The 17,496-nt window shown below is 39.0% G+C and overlaps 1 protein-coding gene across 4 annotated transcripts in view; it reads right to left on the bottom strand.

Annotated features, from left to right (window-relative positions):
* The window catches only part of PCMTD1 (protein-L-isoaspartate (D-aspartate) O-methyltransferase domain containing 1), a 69,662-nt gene extending 53,218 nt beyond the window's left edge, over positions 1-16,444 (bottom strand). For 3 of the 4 annotated variants that reach the window (XM_036878887.2, XM_036878890.2, XM_036878891.2), the window contains exon 1: positions 16,240-16,443. The gene's annotated coding sequence lies outside the window, so the exon portion shown is untranslated. Of the gene's footprint in view, positions 1-16,239 lie in introns of all 4 variants that reach the window. The other variant, XM_036878888.2, reaches the window with a different exon arrangement.
* Between the last annotated feature and the right edge of the window lie 1,052 nt (positions 16,445-17,496).

Here is a 17,496-nt window from a genome sequence, read left to right as displayed (position 1 = left end):
TACTATAAGTTAAAAATTAAAATTAAAAAAGACATAATAAATGCTTAAGGAGTTGAAGATAAAAGCAAATCAACAAGGAATGTAATAACCAGAGTCAGATAAACCTTCGATACCAAAGGTGTTACTACAAAGTATTTACACATACAAGTACTTTTCAAGTTTGAATTAATAATAATACTATAGGTAAGTTGGGGGACAGAGAACAATGCAGTAGAGACACCGGAGTCCCCAACAAAGGTGAAGCATTAAAACCTGGGTATCCTCAGGATGGGAAATGAGGAGATTATTAGGAAAATACAGACAGCTAGACACAAAAACACACAGGGGAAGGAAAGAAATTCAACAGAATTTCTTCTGAATTATTAATACAATATTAAACCAAAGTAAATTTCACACAAGAACAAATATTTTAAACAGTTTTGCAAATACCATATAAAGAGGTGCACAAAGTTAGTAAGATACCCAAGAGATTTAATGGGTTCAGAAACTCAACTTGAAAACAACCTGGCATGTATACTACATTTTCTCAATCATTCTCTTGAGCTATAGACCTACCTAGCATAATTTACAAGAGCTTTTTGGCATCTTAGTTCTCTATAGGTGAAGTACTCTGGCAATAGCAATACAATGAGGTCTTGTCAAAAGACAAACTACAGATTTCCCTGGCTATCCAAAAGTAGGGCATTCCTATGAAACCTTTCATAAGCTGAAGGGAGGAATATCCCCACTTTCCCAAAGTTCAAATGATACCTCTTTGCTTATAGTAAAGACCTACATTAGTGCCTGTTATCACAAACAAAAAGAAATTCAAAGAGAAGTTTTCACTTTTACATAAAAACATCATTACCACACCAATGTAGGTTTTTCATAAAGTGGCATAACATGAACTTTCAGAAAGCATGGGATAGCTGTATACTGTTAATATTTGAAATATCATTCTAGAACTTTAAATATAAAACAATTCATATGAATGACAGTAAAGGCATAAAGAGTAGTTATCTGTGCATCTATGAACCCAAACAAAATACAGCACTTTAATATTTGTGAAAAGCCAGTCAAGAAAATAAAATTATAAAGAAGAAAAAACCTTAAAATTCTCTAGTTCACACTGTCATGCAAAGGGCAAAACTACTCGTTCAAGGTCATAAAAGCTTCAAATTATCTGAGATAAAATGCCCTTAGTCTGCTGTTTTTACAACAAAACCTTCACACTATTAAAGTAAACCAGGGACATGTCGAGTACCGCCTGAAGTTGTAGACAGAGTCACTAATCTGAGTCAGTGTAGTAAACAGAAAGGAGTGGTGCTCAAACATTTGGTCTAGGGACAATGACTCCTTTTCACATTTAATATGAAAGGACATAGGAGGCAAGCAAGAAATAGCCAATACCAGCTGCTTGGGAACAGAATACAGAGGAACTGGCCTCTGGGTCAAAGAGAGACTACATCATTTTAGTTAGAAGAAAAGCTTATGATTGGCAAAGGGAGCCAAAGCAATGGAGATGTTTTTAAGAACAGCATAGAGCAAGCAGTAAGTTACCCTGATTTCACCAGAGATACCAATCAAAACTATTTTACTTCCAGAGAGTAGAACAGTGGTTATCAGGGGATGGTGGGTAGGATGATGATGAAACTGATGTTTAAGGGTAAAAACCTGCAAAAAGTAGTTACTAAGCAGCAGAGATCTGATGCACAGTATAATGAACACAGACAATATTGTACTGTAATCATATACTAGAGGCAATTACAGTATAAAAATATATTGAACACTCTGTACACCTTAAATCTGTATAATGTTATATATCAAATTTATCCAATAAAAAGGAAGAAAAACCCTCCTGTATCAATTCCAACTGATGAGTAATGTCTGGCCAGCGTGTGAGCAGATGGCGCCAGACAGACTGCAAGAGGAAAAGGGCTTTGCTTCCTGGTTTGGGGCACTGCTTGGCAGACCCTACAATGCCTAAGGGCTCTCCATCAACAGGCTCCTGCTCCTAAAGGGCCCGACAGCAGCTTCTCCCCTCTGTCCAGGCTGTGCAGTTTGTAGAAGGCAGCCCCTAGTGAGACACCTGTGTGAACACCTCTCTCATGCCCCAGAGAGCGATCTCTGGCAAAGCCCACCAAGGAGGCAGTACAGCAGGTTCTCTGCCGTCCGAGGAGCCACACACCCTCTCACAAGGCCTGGATGTCAGTCCTGGGTGGGCCTCTTCCTTAGGTACTCAATGATAGCCTTAGGATAATGGCTGTTCCTTACAGCTAGCTGTGTATTCTTTAGAGCTCTGGTTACTTATTATTAGCCAATCCCATTACAATTAATAACTCTTTCCATTAAACCATTAAAAAAAAAAAAGAGCTCTGGTTACTTATTATTAGCCAATCCCATTACAATTAATAACTCTTTCCATTAAACCATTAAAAAAAAAAGTTCAAATTACTGTATGGTTTTTCTCTCCTGTTTGGAATAGACTGACATCATCCCAAAAAGCAGAAAGACTACACTTAGATCAATCAGCGAATGAAGGACAAGCAGTTAGGCAATAAAATGAACTAAGAATACAACAGATACTGATACTCTGCAAGTGAAAACACACATAATCCCTTGGACTGGACTTAAATTGCCATATCCTGCAAACACTCCCCTCAACTTTTATATAACTTTTAAGTATTTGAGTGTGCTTTATCTTAGTTTCTCGGCAAAATGTTAAAATACTTGTCACCAGCTTTTGCATGCAATGAGAGCTGTCCATCCTGATCAGAGGCAAGTCTGACAGCCAAGTGACTAAGAGCACTGAGGGTAGCAGCTGCTAATGCTGCCATCTTACTAAATTCCAAATCAGGAAATCCATCATAGTCAAACTCTTAGGAGGGTGTCTTAGGGCATAGTCTAGAGGGAGTCAGCTTAAACAAGCTTGTTCACTGAAACACAGGAGCTTTCTGGTGCCCTTATCTCCCCTGGATAGATTATTAGCACACCTGGAAAAGGACAAAATAAAACCATTGAAGAACTCATAGAATTCCATATATACATAGTAGACAGGCTAAAAACAGAAATCCACAAAGGAATAAAAGAGGAAGTAAACTAAATAGCAAAGCCAAAGCCAAATTCTTCAAACAAATGCCAGAAATAAGCAACATTAAAGGTTACTTTTTTTGTTAGTGGCATTTCAAATTGAAAAAAGATCATCAAAAAATATTTACTGGAAAAAAGCAGTCCCACAGTTGTACAGACACACAGAGATATACATATATAAACAGGCACTAAGAATTCAGTAATAGATTTTATCAGCCATGTAGCAGAAAACAATTCTGGAAAAAAGCAACATTAAGTGACACTAAATAAGGCACACATACTTTATTATTGTACCAAAAATGCAATACACTGCATGTCAAAGAGGGATAACTGCCAAAAAGCAAGCCCTGTTTCTATAGGGCATTTGTTTTATTATAATGTGGGTTGCCTAGGGAGGTATATGTGCTTTGGAAGGACAAAAATACTTTCAAAGTTGGTACTTGTTGGTTGTTTGTCTTACCCAACTACCTTGTGCAATTTCTCCAAACATTTTTTTACAGCTGGTAAGCCTAAGGTGGGGATTTATCTACGTGTATGAACAGTGAGTACACACAGGAACAGTCTTTCTTTTCTACTGAGAACAGTTTGCACAACTTCAAGACTCTTTCCCCAAACTGGAAAGACTCAATGTAGCAAATTCACAAGGACCCCAGTTTCTGTCTGCCAGAAAAGCAATTTGAACAGCTATTTAATTTTGTCCCTGCCTTCCTTCAAAACACTTCCTCTGGGATTCTAGGGCAGGTGTGTATTTCTCCTTTCTTCTGCTCTGTTGATTTAAAGACATCTTTCTCTTTAGCACAAACTGTCCAGTGCACTTAATAAGTTTCTAGATTTCACAGGGGATGAAAGGAGTTCATCCCCTGTGATTAAAATTGTCCAAAACCAAAACCTTCTACATAGCCCCTCACCTTCCAAACTAGCTACTCTCTTCAATTACTCCTGTTCCTCTTAGTGACAATCTTTTTGTCACTATCCTTATCAATTTTAGATTACTATAACTAACTCCAAGATGGTCTTCATACTTGCAGTTTGCCCAACTCCAATAGCATCCTGCACATCATTTTGATTCACCTGCCCAATATACCACTTTTGTCTTTAACGAAAGGAAAAACTTCAGTTATTCAGATTACTCCAGGATGCTGAAAAAAATGAGAGGAAACCCCACTGCACAGGGCTAAAGGCTCCCCCATTTAAACAGCATAGCACTAGTTTTATCTAGTTATACAAATGTTTAGTTTTATGACCAATTTTACAAATGTCACCTTAATATTTTGTTGGGGGAAGGGGTTGCTTAGCAGTCATTTCCCCGAGGAATCAAATGGTCACAATACACTAACCTACATTAGTTTTCTATCATGCCATAACAAATGACTACACACGCAGGGCCTTGGAACAAAACAAGTGTATTGTATTAGAGCCCCAGAGGTCATCAGTCTGACACAGGCCACCCTGGGCTAAGATGAAAGCAGGGTTGCCTTCCTTTCTGCAGGCTCTAGAGCAGTTTGTTCTCCTGCATTTTCAAGCATCTAGTACCCATCGGCTTTCTCTGGCTCATGACCCTCTCCTCCATCTTCAAAGCCAGCAACATCAGACCTAGTCCTTCTCACTCTGCCTCTTTCTCCCACTTTTAAGGAACCTTGTGATTACACTGGGCCATCAGGAAAATCCATGACAGTCATCCTAACTTAAAGTCAACTGGTTAGAAACCTTAATCCTCCTCTGCCATATGAGGTAACATATTTACATGTTCCAGGGAGTATAACATGAACATGGGGGAAAAGGGGCCTGAGCATTATTTGTCTACTACACGACCCAAACTTAACTTGCCCTCCACTCTTAGCAGAATACAGCTCTGTAGGGAATCAGGCAAATCCAAGAATGTGTATCTCCTATTTTTCACCCAGGTAAAGGAAAGGAAAGAAGGTATCACGAGAACAGTCAGTTGCAAGACTTATGCTCTTATTTCTTGATAGAACTTGAAATTCATTTTCTCGCATATATAACGGTCATATTCTTAAAACAGCCCAAGTCCTCTAACTTAAACAATAGCTATACCAGAAACTGACTGCACAAGAACTTTATGAAGGCCCTGAAACTCAATTTGAAGTACCAACTGAAAATACTGCAACAAATAAAACCATCAATCTTTTGACTTATTATTAAGCCATGTAATCATTCTTTCTTATAAAAGAAATTATGCCTAGTCCTAAATCCCAAACACAAAAAATGTTCAGCATTTCTAATACCTTACACCATCAGGAGAAACCATGCCTAATTATAAACTTTAAGCTTAAAAGAGCTTAGGTCTCAACAGACACATGAAAAGATGCTCCACATCACTAATCATCAGGGAATTGAAAATTAAAACCACAAAGAGATATCACCTCACACCAGTAAGGATGGCCAGCATCGAAAAAACTAACAACAACAAATGCTGGCAAGGATGCGGAGAAAGGGGAACCCTCCTACACTGCTGGTGGGAATGTAAGCGAGTTCAACCATTGTGGAAAGCAATATGGAGGTTCCTCAAAAAGCTCAAAATAGAAATACCATTTGACCCGGGAATCCCACTCCTTGGAATTTACCCAAAGAATACAATTTCTCAGATTCAAAAAGACATATACACCCCTATGTTTATTGCAGCACTTTTTACAATAGCCAAGATATGGAAGCAACCTAAGTGTCCATCAGTAGATGAACGGATAAAGATGTGGTATATATACACAATGTAATACTATTCAGCCATAAGAAAGAAACAAATCCTACCATTTGCAACAACATGGATGAAGCTGGAGGACATTATACTCAGTGAAATAAGCCAGGCGGACAGAGACAAATGCCAAATGACTTCCCTCATTTGTGGAGTATAACAATGAAGCAAAACTGAAGAAACAAAATGGCAGCAGACAACAAGAATGAACTAGCGGTTACCAAAGGGGAGGGGTGTGGAAGGGTGGGTGGGGAGGGAGGGAGAAGGGGATTGAAGGGTATTATGTTTAGTACACATGGTGTGGGGGATCACAGGGAGAACAGTGTAGCACAGAGAAGGCACATAGTGAATCTGTGGCATCTTACTACACTGATGGACAGTGACTGCATTGGGGCATGGGTGGGGACTTGATAATATGGGTAAATGTTGTAACCACATTGTTTTTTCATGTGAAACCTTCATAAGAGTGTATATCAATCGTACCTTAATAAAAAATTAAATAAAAATAAAAATAAAAAGAGCTTAGGGCTCAGTACTGCCTTATTCCTGACCTTACTTTTAAGATAGTGGAAAGTTACCATACAAATTCATTCTGAGTGCTTTCAAAAATTCAGTTCAGCATAATTAAGACCACGTACATGATAGTCCATACATTTATTTTACCTACTAGTACCCACCAGGATATTTTGTAGCAGATTCAATATGGTCCAAACTTTAATGTAGTATGATTCCAGGTTGGCCTGAAGAGGGAGCACTCCCTTTTGAAAACAGACTGCCCTGCAGGTAAAAAAATACCTTTGGTGTATCACTATAAATGCGTGCACGGGAAGACACACTAGCCAGAATATGAAGATGTTTAGGAGCAGGACTTGCTTTTAATAATGCTCTACACAACAGAAGGCACTGACAGACATAAAAGACACTTAACTTTATAAGTTCTGGGCTAACACTGAGACAAAGATCCAGAATCAAACCTATATATGAAGGTCTGAACTCCATCCTGTCCTCTCCCTTAACAATGATAATGAATCTTACCATTGGCCATTAATCTTATAATTGACTACACCTCAGTTTTAAGAATCAAAAGAAATAATGTACATGTTAAAACTCTGCAAAATACTTTTTTTTCTAGCACTGCTGAGAGTAAAAAGAATTAATGTTAAAGGGAAGATAGCTCTAAGTTTCAGATTAAAAACAAAGTAACAAGTCTTTACATAGTGTAATTGTTCCATAGTCTTAGAGAATATTCAGTATAAGTCGACCATTTCTTGGCCAATCCAAATCATGAGAAAATAATAATGGTATGTCAAGAATACCTCAGGGGCCTGGGTGCAGTATAAATACTCCATAATTTAAAATTTCATAATTCCCTTTCACAGAAGTAATTTTTCACTTCTTATTGTGTATCCTGATGACTCAAGTCTCCAGCTTTATTTTACACACAACTGATTGGGTCTAATGTAGTTCTCAGCCTGTCCTTGACTGTAAAGCAGTCACTGTCCTTGCTTTCCCTAGACTTTTTCCCCCCGCTCTGGGCTCTATGCCTACAATATTAATAGTGAGGTTGCTCCCAAGTTTGGCCTCCAGTTACAGCGACACTACTGCTGTTAGGTCCCTCACTCTGACAAGTATTGGCTAATCTCAAAATCTCTGAGAAGTAGTATATGACTCATAAAATAGTATTTCTTTTATTATTAGTGCAACCATGATTGGTTGAGTACTTACTGCATATAAAGCTTTGGCCTATCTTAAGTACATTAACTCATGTAATCTTAACAAAACTGTGTAATAGTATTATTTTCAAGGATGGGAAACCAAGGAGAGCAATTAAATAACTTGCATAGGAGGCAGAACTGGGCTTGAATTCTCAGACTATCTCACATCAAAACTATGTCCTCACACACTGTAGATCATCATTTTATAGGAAAGGAAGCAGATTCAGGAAAAAGAAGGCTCAGTTCATACATCTATAAAATGGGAATAATGATACCAGTGTCTTTGAAAAGACTGTTGTGAAGATTAAATAAATGGAAAGTTATATGAACACATGGAAATGTTAAGACACCAAAGACATTAGCATCTCATATTGCACAGTTCCAGGAAGAACATTCACACAAGAATGGTGTGCATCTCCCTGAAGCAGTGCAGGGAATCTAACTGCACTGCACTCTATGTGAGCAGTGCTCCTGGACTGTACATGACAAACGTCCATATGTGCATACATACATGTGTGTATCCATATGTATATGAAATTCACTTATTAATGTGAGCTGCATTCATCTTACTGTTATCTAGGTACAATAAAAAACCAGTGATTATTAAAACAGACAGTGATAACAGAACAAGTCCTTAACCAGAAAAAGAAAGCTTCCATAAAGTTTTGCCATTAACAGTAAGGTATAGCTCAACTGCTTTAAGGCCATGGTGATTTCCCCCCTTTTCCTTCAGAACCAAATCAGTTTCATGAGTGATTGCAATACACAGATACTTATATAAATCACTGTTAAAAGCCTAATTCTTTCAGTTTTCATACCTAATTTCTCTGGTTCACAAAAGGAAAGTTCAAATTACTGTACTTGCAGAAAAAAGGTCAAGTCCATTAAAACGGCTTAAAAGTATTTGAAGTAATTTTTCAGGATGAGATTTACAATACATGTGAAGTCACTTTAGGCCACTGGCAGGCTTTTTCTTGAAACAAATCGTAGTGACTATCTTCATGCATTCCCAAATTTGCTCTTCTGTTGGGGAGTATAAAAGTGACTAAGAACTTAAAAATCCACTCTTAGTCACCAAGAGACTACAGTGAAAACAAGAGAACTGAGAGTACCAGTACTTACAGGAGTCACAGGGATAACATACTTAGAAAAAGTGGGGTTTTTTTGCTTGCTTTTTAAGCTATAACATTTCTAAATACTTCTTTTTAACAACTTTAAGGTCCTGTATTTTTTTAAAGATGGACTGTAAACACAATGATACATAATCAAAACAAAGGCTCTGAATATATAATGCTCTTATATAAACCCTTAAGTGCAGCAATAAAGGTACACTGATCTATCCACTGATACACTTACAGGGGTAGCACAAATCACCACCATCTGTCAAGCAAAGTCGAGGCCCTGAAAACTCACTCACATTTTCCTTACTTCCAACACCAAATCTATCTGCCTGATATGGCAGAAGGATTTTTAAAGCTGAGCTTTTCTAGGTGGTGTTCTTATTTACACAGAAGTTTCTCAAAACTTAACTATTTAACACCCCAGATGGTAACATTCCTGATGATCTTTTTTTTACTTATCCATACTTTATGAGTCTTCCTACAATGAATTCCTAATGCGTTTATAAGGAAGAAAAAAGCAAAAACAAACGACATCTTATTTGTTATTTCTACAATGACTAGTAAGTGACCAAATATGTCTAAGTGACCAGATCAGAATCAGAGGTGTTCAGAAATGAGTCAATGGAAATGAATCACTGTTTAAAAAATCTATAAACCATATAGACCTAGGGAGCACACAATACCATTTTAAAAAGAAATGATGTACCTATCAAATACCTAAAAACTATTTTTTTGTCTATTAGAAAAACATTCAAATTCCATATTTAGGATAGAATGACTAGAAAATGACAAAGAAAATATATCACTAGTCATTAAGCCAATGCTTCTACAACCAAAAAAAAGAAAAAGCTTGGGAAAGTTTTAAATGCCTTGTTAGGAGTATCCTGATAGACCAGCTACAGACTTAAGTAGCTGTTACACGTTATACAATAATACTCTGTATTTATAGCACCCTTGGTCTAAAGGAATCAATGGGCAGTCATATTTTCTTTGTATCCCAAATATCACCTTATTCACTTGTTATTCCATACAATTCTTTGACCATTCTTATCATTTACTTTTTATTCAATAGGATTCTGAAATTCTTAAGATGCAAAGATAAGTTATTTTTGTTTACATGTAAGTCTGAAAGGATTCACACCACACTGTGAAAATAACATCACCCAAGCAACCCATGAGGAACAGATGTGGATGGGGGAGATTTGCTGAAAAAAAGGAATTTAACCTCATTTATTTAAATGTTTAAATCTCATCTTGAACATATAATAGAACTACAATTTAAAAATGGACAACATAAAACTTATTGCATTATGGGCTATGACATCTTTCTAGATGATACACAGGGATTTGAGTTCATCCCCTGAACAGGTTTTCCTATGTTAAATATACTGTTATAGGCCACAGTCCCAGAGACCAGTTTACAGATATCAAGTATCATTTTTAAGAACTGAACTTCTAAACACTTGCAGAACTGACCTTTACCCAGTGCAGACAACTGGTCAGGAGAGCTGCTACCAGTCACCACTGCCATCCCTACTCTACAGATTCTAGCAATCACCCTTGTATGATTCCATCCTTCTCTCCAATCACTTGCCTATTAATCATCAAGCCAGGAAAGGAATACATTTCATTCCCCACCAAGAAACATCTATTTCAGCTCTCAAACTTTATTTTCCTCTACAGGGAAATACCTTCTACTTTTTACTTCTCTTCCTTCAAAGTGTTGCCTCAATGGCTATAAAAGTAAAAAATTAGAAACAATCTAAATGCCCATCAGCAGGGAATATGGTTAAGTTATAATATATATAACCTATATATGTAGCTACAAACATATAGCATATACTTTAAGGTTGCAAAAAAAGTTTTAAGTGAACAAGTTTTTTATATACTGATATGATATGGAATATTAGAGATATAATGAGTGAAAAACTGTATTTGTATACAAATAAATTAATAGTTTCTTGTATATCATCCCAGAGATGAGTGCTATCTCCCAGGAGGAAAAGTGGGAGGCTGAGGAGACATTTTCAATTTATAAAACTTTTTGTACCACTGAAAATTTGAACCATGTGATTATATTACTACTGTTTTTTAAATCAATGAATTATTTTAACCTTGCTTAAAACTTTTACCTTCAGAGAAGTATTTGTGATTACTTAAATAATTTATAAAGTTGAGAGCAGGTAGACTGACAAATTCATTACTTTGAGAATCAGTCTCACTCTTTTATAATCATTTCAAAAAGAAACCCCAAATCTCCTCCATCACCACAACCAAAATATCCTACATCCTCAACAACCTAACAGCAAGGATTATATTTTCACTTAATAAAGCAAGGATTACTTACTTATTAAGTGGCTGATTGTATTACAATATAAGTTGCAAGGCAAGAAATACAAAGTTTTTCCACAAGGTAACCATTAACCTTGAAAGACTCAATTAATCAAGTCTGAAATTTCACATGAACTCTTTAGGAAGCAGACTTATATGTAATCTGAAAGAGGGCTTTTCAACCTATCACATAGTTGGACCTTCCTGGTATCACCAAAAGGACAGGAGAGGACCCTGAAATTTATCCTAACTTTCACGTCCACAGTATCTTAAGACAATATTGTAATTCATTTGAAAATGTGTCTCAGTCAACAGCATGGAAAATAATTCAAATGTCAATTACAGGAATATTTATATACAATATCAGCTGTATACACCAAATGAAACAATTGTAAAAAATATCAACTGTAAACAAAAATGAATTTTTAAAACTGTTGTAATCACCCAGTACTCAACCTAAAAATAAAGAACACATTTATTTAATAGCCTGGAATGAGAAAATCTGGTTTTGTTGTACACACACACAATTTAAAATTCCAATGAACTACTGTGTGTACCATATAGCAACTACAACCAAATAGCACTTAAATGCCATTAAATGGGAAACTGACCAGTGAGCATTTTCATATTCACTCATACATATTTCCTGACCATACATTGGAAAATACAAGAATAAGACATGGTTTCTATTTTCAGCATTTTTTAATCACATCACAACTGTTTGAATACTCAAAAATGAATTTACAGCAGAAAGTTACTGTCAAGAGGTTAACAACTATATGAATAGAGAGGAGACTTGCTACCCTACAGAGAAGAGGGGGGCTCTAGGGAAATATGGTGTATGAGCTGGTCTTTGACATGGGGGACTTCAACAGGCACAGATGATGAGAAAATTCCAGTAAGTGGAAATACATGAGAAACCAAGAGTTTACATTCTTTCTGAAACAACCAAGTCTGCACAGAAACTTGAAATAAAACAAGAAACAAATTGAGGAGCACTGGTGCCAAACACTGCAGTTTTGAAAGGCAACACTGAGGAACAAGGACTTAATTCCACAATCAGGAGCCACTCAGCAGAGCCGTAGCAGTGAAGAACACTAACTTGGAAAACATGCTTGGAATTTGTATGCCAGTTATTCTACCTACTAGCAACTCCTACAGGCCCATGAAATCTCCATTTCTTCATCTGTATGATGGATAACAGTATCTACAACATAAAACTATTATGAAGATAAATGAAAACAAAGCATTCAGCATAGTGACTAACCTAAGAAACAGTGTTTTGGGGTTTTTTGTTTTGTTTTGTTCTGTCAGGTAGGGAAAACAGCATGATCAGGTCTGCATTTAGAACCATTATTTTGATAGCAGGATGCACAATGAATACAAAACCTGGAGATTAGGGATGTCTCCTGTTCCTGGTAGTTGAGGCAAATGGATAAAAAGTACTGGGCTGGAAAAACAGAAAAAGGCAGAATGAGGAACAATAGTGTAAAGAAATGACAAAAATTATTTCTGTGGAAAGAGAAAGAAGGATCAAAAGTGACCTTTGATTTCTGAGCCTCAATAAACAAGAAAATGTTCAGGCTGTTAATATAAAATGAGAAAATGAGGCAAGGATTAAATCTGCAATGTATAAGAGTTTAATTCTGAACCTCCTGATTCCAGATAACAAAATGAAGCTACTTAAAAGTTTACCAAGGAGAACAACAAAAGGCAAGTCTGAAGCATAAGAAAAATTGGTGAGGCTAGTGATGGAGACCTGGATCCCCAACAGACAGAATGAGCAATGGGACCATGGGTCTGTGTGAGACAAGAAAGGAGAAAAATACAGCTCAAAAAAGGAAGTGAAGCGCTCAGTCTAAGGTAGCACTTGTGTGTGAGAAGCAAGATGAGAAAATGAAAGGGCTGCAAAAAGGACAAGTGTGAGGTGCTGGCCCACAGAAGAAACAGGGAAGACAAGGACGTCATATGCCACAGCCCTGCAGACACTCTTTGTAACTTTAGACCATAAACTGAACTGACTTATGAGAACATGCCTGTTACAGGTTTGTAAGAGTGTGCAAGTAACTTAAAAGTGTTAATTATTCCAACTCAAGCCCCAGCAGGACATGGCTAATACAGAACAACAATTAAATATTTGTTCAGTATCTCAAAGAAACGTAACTCTTAAGTTCTCATCTTCCCTAGTATCTATCCACACGTTTGACTATACTGATGACCCACTCTTCGAAGAAACCCCCCTTCTCCCTTTGTCTACTTTGATGGGCCAATTCTCAGGTTTTCTCCACTATTTTGGCTTCTCTTTCATCTTAACCAATTTCTCCCTAGAAAAAGACCAAGCAGGGATAAAATCCTTTATGCTAAATCCCACAATAGTTTTATACAACTAGTTTTTAAACCCCAACTAGATTTTAAACTCCAGATCATACCTCATGCTTCTTTTGTTATCATTCATAAGACCTAAATAAGTTTATTGATTTCTGGCTACTCATGAACATATGTCCCAAAATGATTTTTCAGGCCGAATTGAAAATAAACTTTCTATTTCTTCCTGTCAGCAATAAAATCTCATTAATTTTTGAGAATACACACACACAGCATTGGATTCCCTGCCCTCCACTAGTCCAAAGTCCATAGATCTTAACAAACTCTAAAGACATCTTTCTGGTGCTGAAACGTTTTGGTTCCACATCTATAATACCTACTTACATCCAGTGTAAGTTGTCCAAGAGAGAATCAATGACAGATATGCCATTTAAATGTGAATCCAATTTCTATCTGTAACACTTGCCAAGAATACAAACTCAAATATTTTCTTATATGTGGGTTTCTTTTCAAATACATTTTACAAATTACAATTCAAATACAAATTACAAATTCAAATACAAATTACAACTGATACTAACTTCAGCATTTGCCATTATTTCTTTAAACTACACAGTTGTCACATCTGCTAGAAAACCGAAACATTAATATACCAAAATTATTACGACACATACTCTATTAAATTGTCATGATGCATACTAATAATTAAATAAGTAAGTTTTAATGTTTTTAGGTCTCTCTTTATATTCTTCTCATCCTATCAGTTTACAAAGAGCATAACTGGGTTTATAAAATTAATGTTAAGTGAAATGAGATTATCCATCCAAGTTTGGTGAGGAATTAAAGCACCTGGAAGAGCTACAATTTATTATGATATCCAGCAGGGCATCAAGCAGTGCCTAACATAACACAATCCCCTTCTTTGTGGTTAATTACATTAATTCAAGGAATTTAGTATTTAAATAATACACCACCAGAAATCTCATCTAAATAGACAACGTTGGAGTTTCACACTTTAGATATTTCAATGGATATGATTATATTCATGTCTCCATTTAAGAAACAATTCCAACACACAAAAAAAGGAAACTCTACGATCAATAATTTTGTCAGGTGGTTTTCATTAATGGGAGGCAGCATGGCAGAGCAAAAACCAGGTTCTTGGATTAAGCCTAAGTCTAATGCAGTCACCACCAATAAGAGGAAAATGATTTTGAGCAGCTGAGCTCTCTCTCAAGGTCCCTGTTCATTAATCTACAGATTGGAGAGAAAGCCACCTATGTAGTAATATATAAAAAAGGGCATATTATTACGAGAGATGGTAAGTAAAATGCCATGGATGTGTTTCATTCATTTTAAACGCAGTTCCCCAAGTAATAAAATACTACACAATTGGGCCTAAAATTTCAGGCTATATGCGTTTAGAACCTGCGTTTAGATTGCGTTAGATTGTTCTTTGAGATTATTTTACTCAGTTCCCTGGAAGCTAGCACCAACATGAACACACAAAGTACATTTTTAGTAACTACAAGTGATTAAATCAACAAAGCCTCCAGCTCTGCTGCACAATAGATGTAACAGGAATTTCCCAGTTTTCTGTCTTATTTAATAGTAAGTGGTGTATTATCATCCTTTCACTTACAGTTTACTCCCAATGGTTTACTACGGAAATATTTAATCCCTGGCTGTTTCTATGTGTGTGTGTTTTAACCTGTCTGAAATACAAACTTCTGGGCCCATTGGCCTTCTATCTACCCTTTCCTTCACACGGGAGCCAGTTCATATTTAAGGAGTTGAATTTGTTTTCAATTGACCGTGTGGAATTTAAATTTACTTTGAAAGCTTCACTTAAAAAAATAATAATAATAACCTATTTTAGTAATCTGTTTATGAAGTCATCCAAGCCTCATGTAAGCTACTTAAACTCCGTGTAAACATATTACTCAACTTGCCTAATAAGTAAGTATCCCCAGCTGGCCTTAGACATTCTGAAAGTTTCACATTACGTTTCAAAATATTAGTTTGTAGCCCTTTTTGAAAGCTAAAAGAATATGGAAAAATTGGAGGCAATGTTCAGCAATAAAAAGTACATAGCTATGTAACTTTTTAAAAGAACGAAGTATGTAACAAACTGAAGGAAAATTCGCAGATAATGTTGGCCAATAAAATCTGTAGACTATATATGATCCCCATTTTTTAAAAAAACATACTTTTTACACGCACAGATAAGTCCTGAGTGGCTGAACACCCACTCCATCTGAAAACTGGCGACCCTTTCCGGTGACTGGTAAAAGAAGGAAAAATGAGGGGGGCGGGGAGGATAGCAGCAGTCCTCATTGTTTGGCCGCGTAATTTTGTCTTATAGAGCACGTAGTACTTTTGTAATTTAAAAAAAAAATTAACTGGAAGGAAACAACTATTGGCAAAGCCATACTTTCTGGGAGAAAATAACTATTGGCAAAGCCATACTTTCTCCTCGTACCCCAATTCTTCTCATTTGTAATTTGAAAAATATAACTATGATTCCTCAATTGTAAAAAAAAGAACACACAAATACACAGTACTGGAAGTTAAAAAAAAAATCTTGGATATGCAAAACTACTCCCCAAATTACTTTTCAACAGGAGTACACCCTCCGACAAAGCACGAAGAAAGCAAGCGTGAGCACCCGCTCCGGCCCCCGGCACCGCTCGCCCGACGCAGCCCGCAGGCTCCCTCGAGCCACGTCCTCCTCCAGAATCAACCCCCAAGTCACAGGGCGGCCGAAGACCTCGAAGCGCCCGCGGGTATCTGCGGGGCGCGGCCCCGCGGCTCTGCGGCCCAGAGCCCAGGTGAGAGCCCACGGCCCGCCCGCCCCGGCCCGCACACCCCCGAACCCTGCAGCCTCCCTAGCCTCGGACCCCGACCTCCCGGATACCTTCCAGGCCCAGTCGCCCGCCCAACCCCAGCCCGCGGGTGGCGGCGTTACCTGCGGCGAGGGTCTGTGCGGCTTGCCGCAGCGACGCGCGACCAGGCGCTAGGACTCAGAGCTCCGCGGCAGCTTGCCCTCCGCTACCGCCACAACAACAAGGCCGTCCCAGCCACCGCCCCCAGGAGGGGCGGTACCGACCCGCAGCAGGGGAGACCTGTCCGTCACGGCCGGCGGCGTAGTCGGAAGCCCAGGCATGCGCGGTAAGCCGCGGGTGCGGGGCCCGCTCCGCGAGAACGCCCCCGCCGCCCCGCCCCCAGCCCGGAATCTCTCCGCCCCCAGCCCGGAATCTCTCCGCCCCCACGCCAAACAACGCGAGGTCTTGACCGCGCCTGGGGATGGCCGCGGTTGGGAAGGATCCCTGAAGGCGGGGTCTCCACATCCCGCCCGCTCCCGGGGGTGGGACTCTCGGTGCGTAGGCGTGCTTGGGCGGTCGGGCGGTTGCCGGTGGCCAAGTGGGGTTGAAGGATGGAGACTGGCGCGTGGAGGCTGCTCTGCCGAGCCGCGCTCCACCTGGGGCCTCAGCGTCGGGGTCATGCGGGGTCGCTACCCAGAGGGGTAACTGCACAGAAGCCTTTGTGGAGAGCGCACGCGGGATTAGCTGAGTAGCTGCGTATTGTTCTGGAGGTTGTGTCACTTCGAGGTGTCAGTTCCGTCGGGGCGGCGCGCGGGGCGTTGGGCCGGTTGCTTCCTGGGTTGACAGTTTTCCATCCAGCGAATCGAGTGCTGAACGGCTGAGACCGTGGGCTGGCGAGCCAGCGTCTCGTGGCTGGCATAAACAGCTCCCTCGCATTGCCAGCACGATCCGGGGAAGAGGGGTTAAAAGTTAAGGAGAGGACGGGGTACAGAGCCCTCAAAGCTCGGGAAAACTCCACCCCAGGAGCCTGATTGGTAAACGAGCTCTTCCCGCCTTTGGGGGTTTACTGCGTCAGAGGCGGTGAGCCCACCGAGAGGGTCGGACGCCCCACTTCCCTGTAAACTGTGCCCCCACGACCTATTCAATAGTGATTTTTTAGAGGCGTTTGCAGTGATTGTGGCCTACCTACCTTTATAGGGTCCCTACGGTAAATTAGGGTTAGGTAGAACATCGGGCCCAGGTGGTGCTACCCACCATAGTAATTGTGTGCAAAAATGGCTAATACGTTCATGAAAGGAGAATGCAAGCCAGGTCAAAGCTGAAATCACGAAATAACCTGTAAGCGAACAAAGCTGCTGCTAAGGTGGTCTGCCATTCAATTCACCAACTTCATTTGGGTT

The sequence above is a fragment of the Manis pentadactyla genome, chromosome 3 (genome assembly GCF_030020395.1).
Source record: "Manis pentadactyla isolate mManPen7 chromosome 3, mManPen7.hap1, whole genome shotgun sequence".
In the NCBI taxonomy this organism is placed as follows: Eukaryota; Metazoa; Chordata; class Mammalia; order Pholidota; family Manidae; genus Manis; species Manis pentadactyla.
The sequence above is the reverse complement of the archived record's forward strand: the minus strand, read 5'-3'. Positions and strand labels throughout refer to the sequence as shown.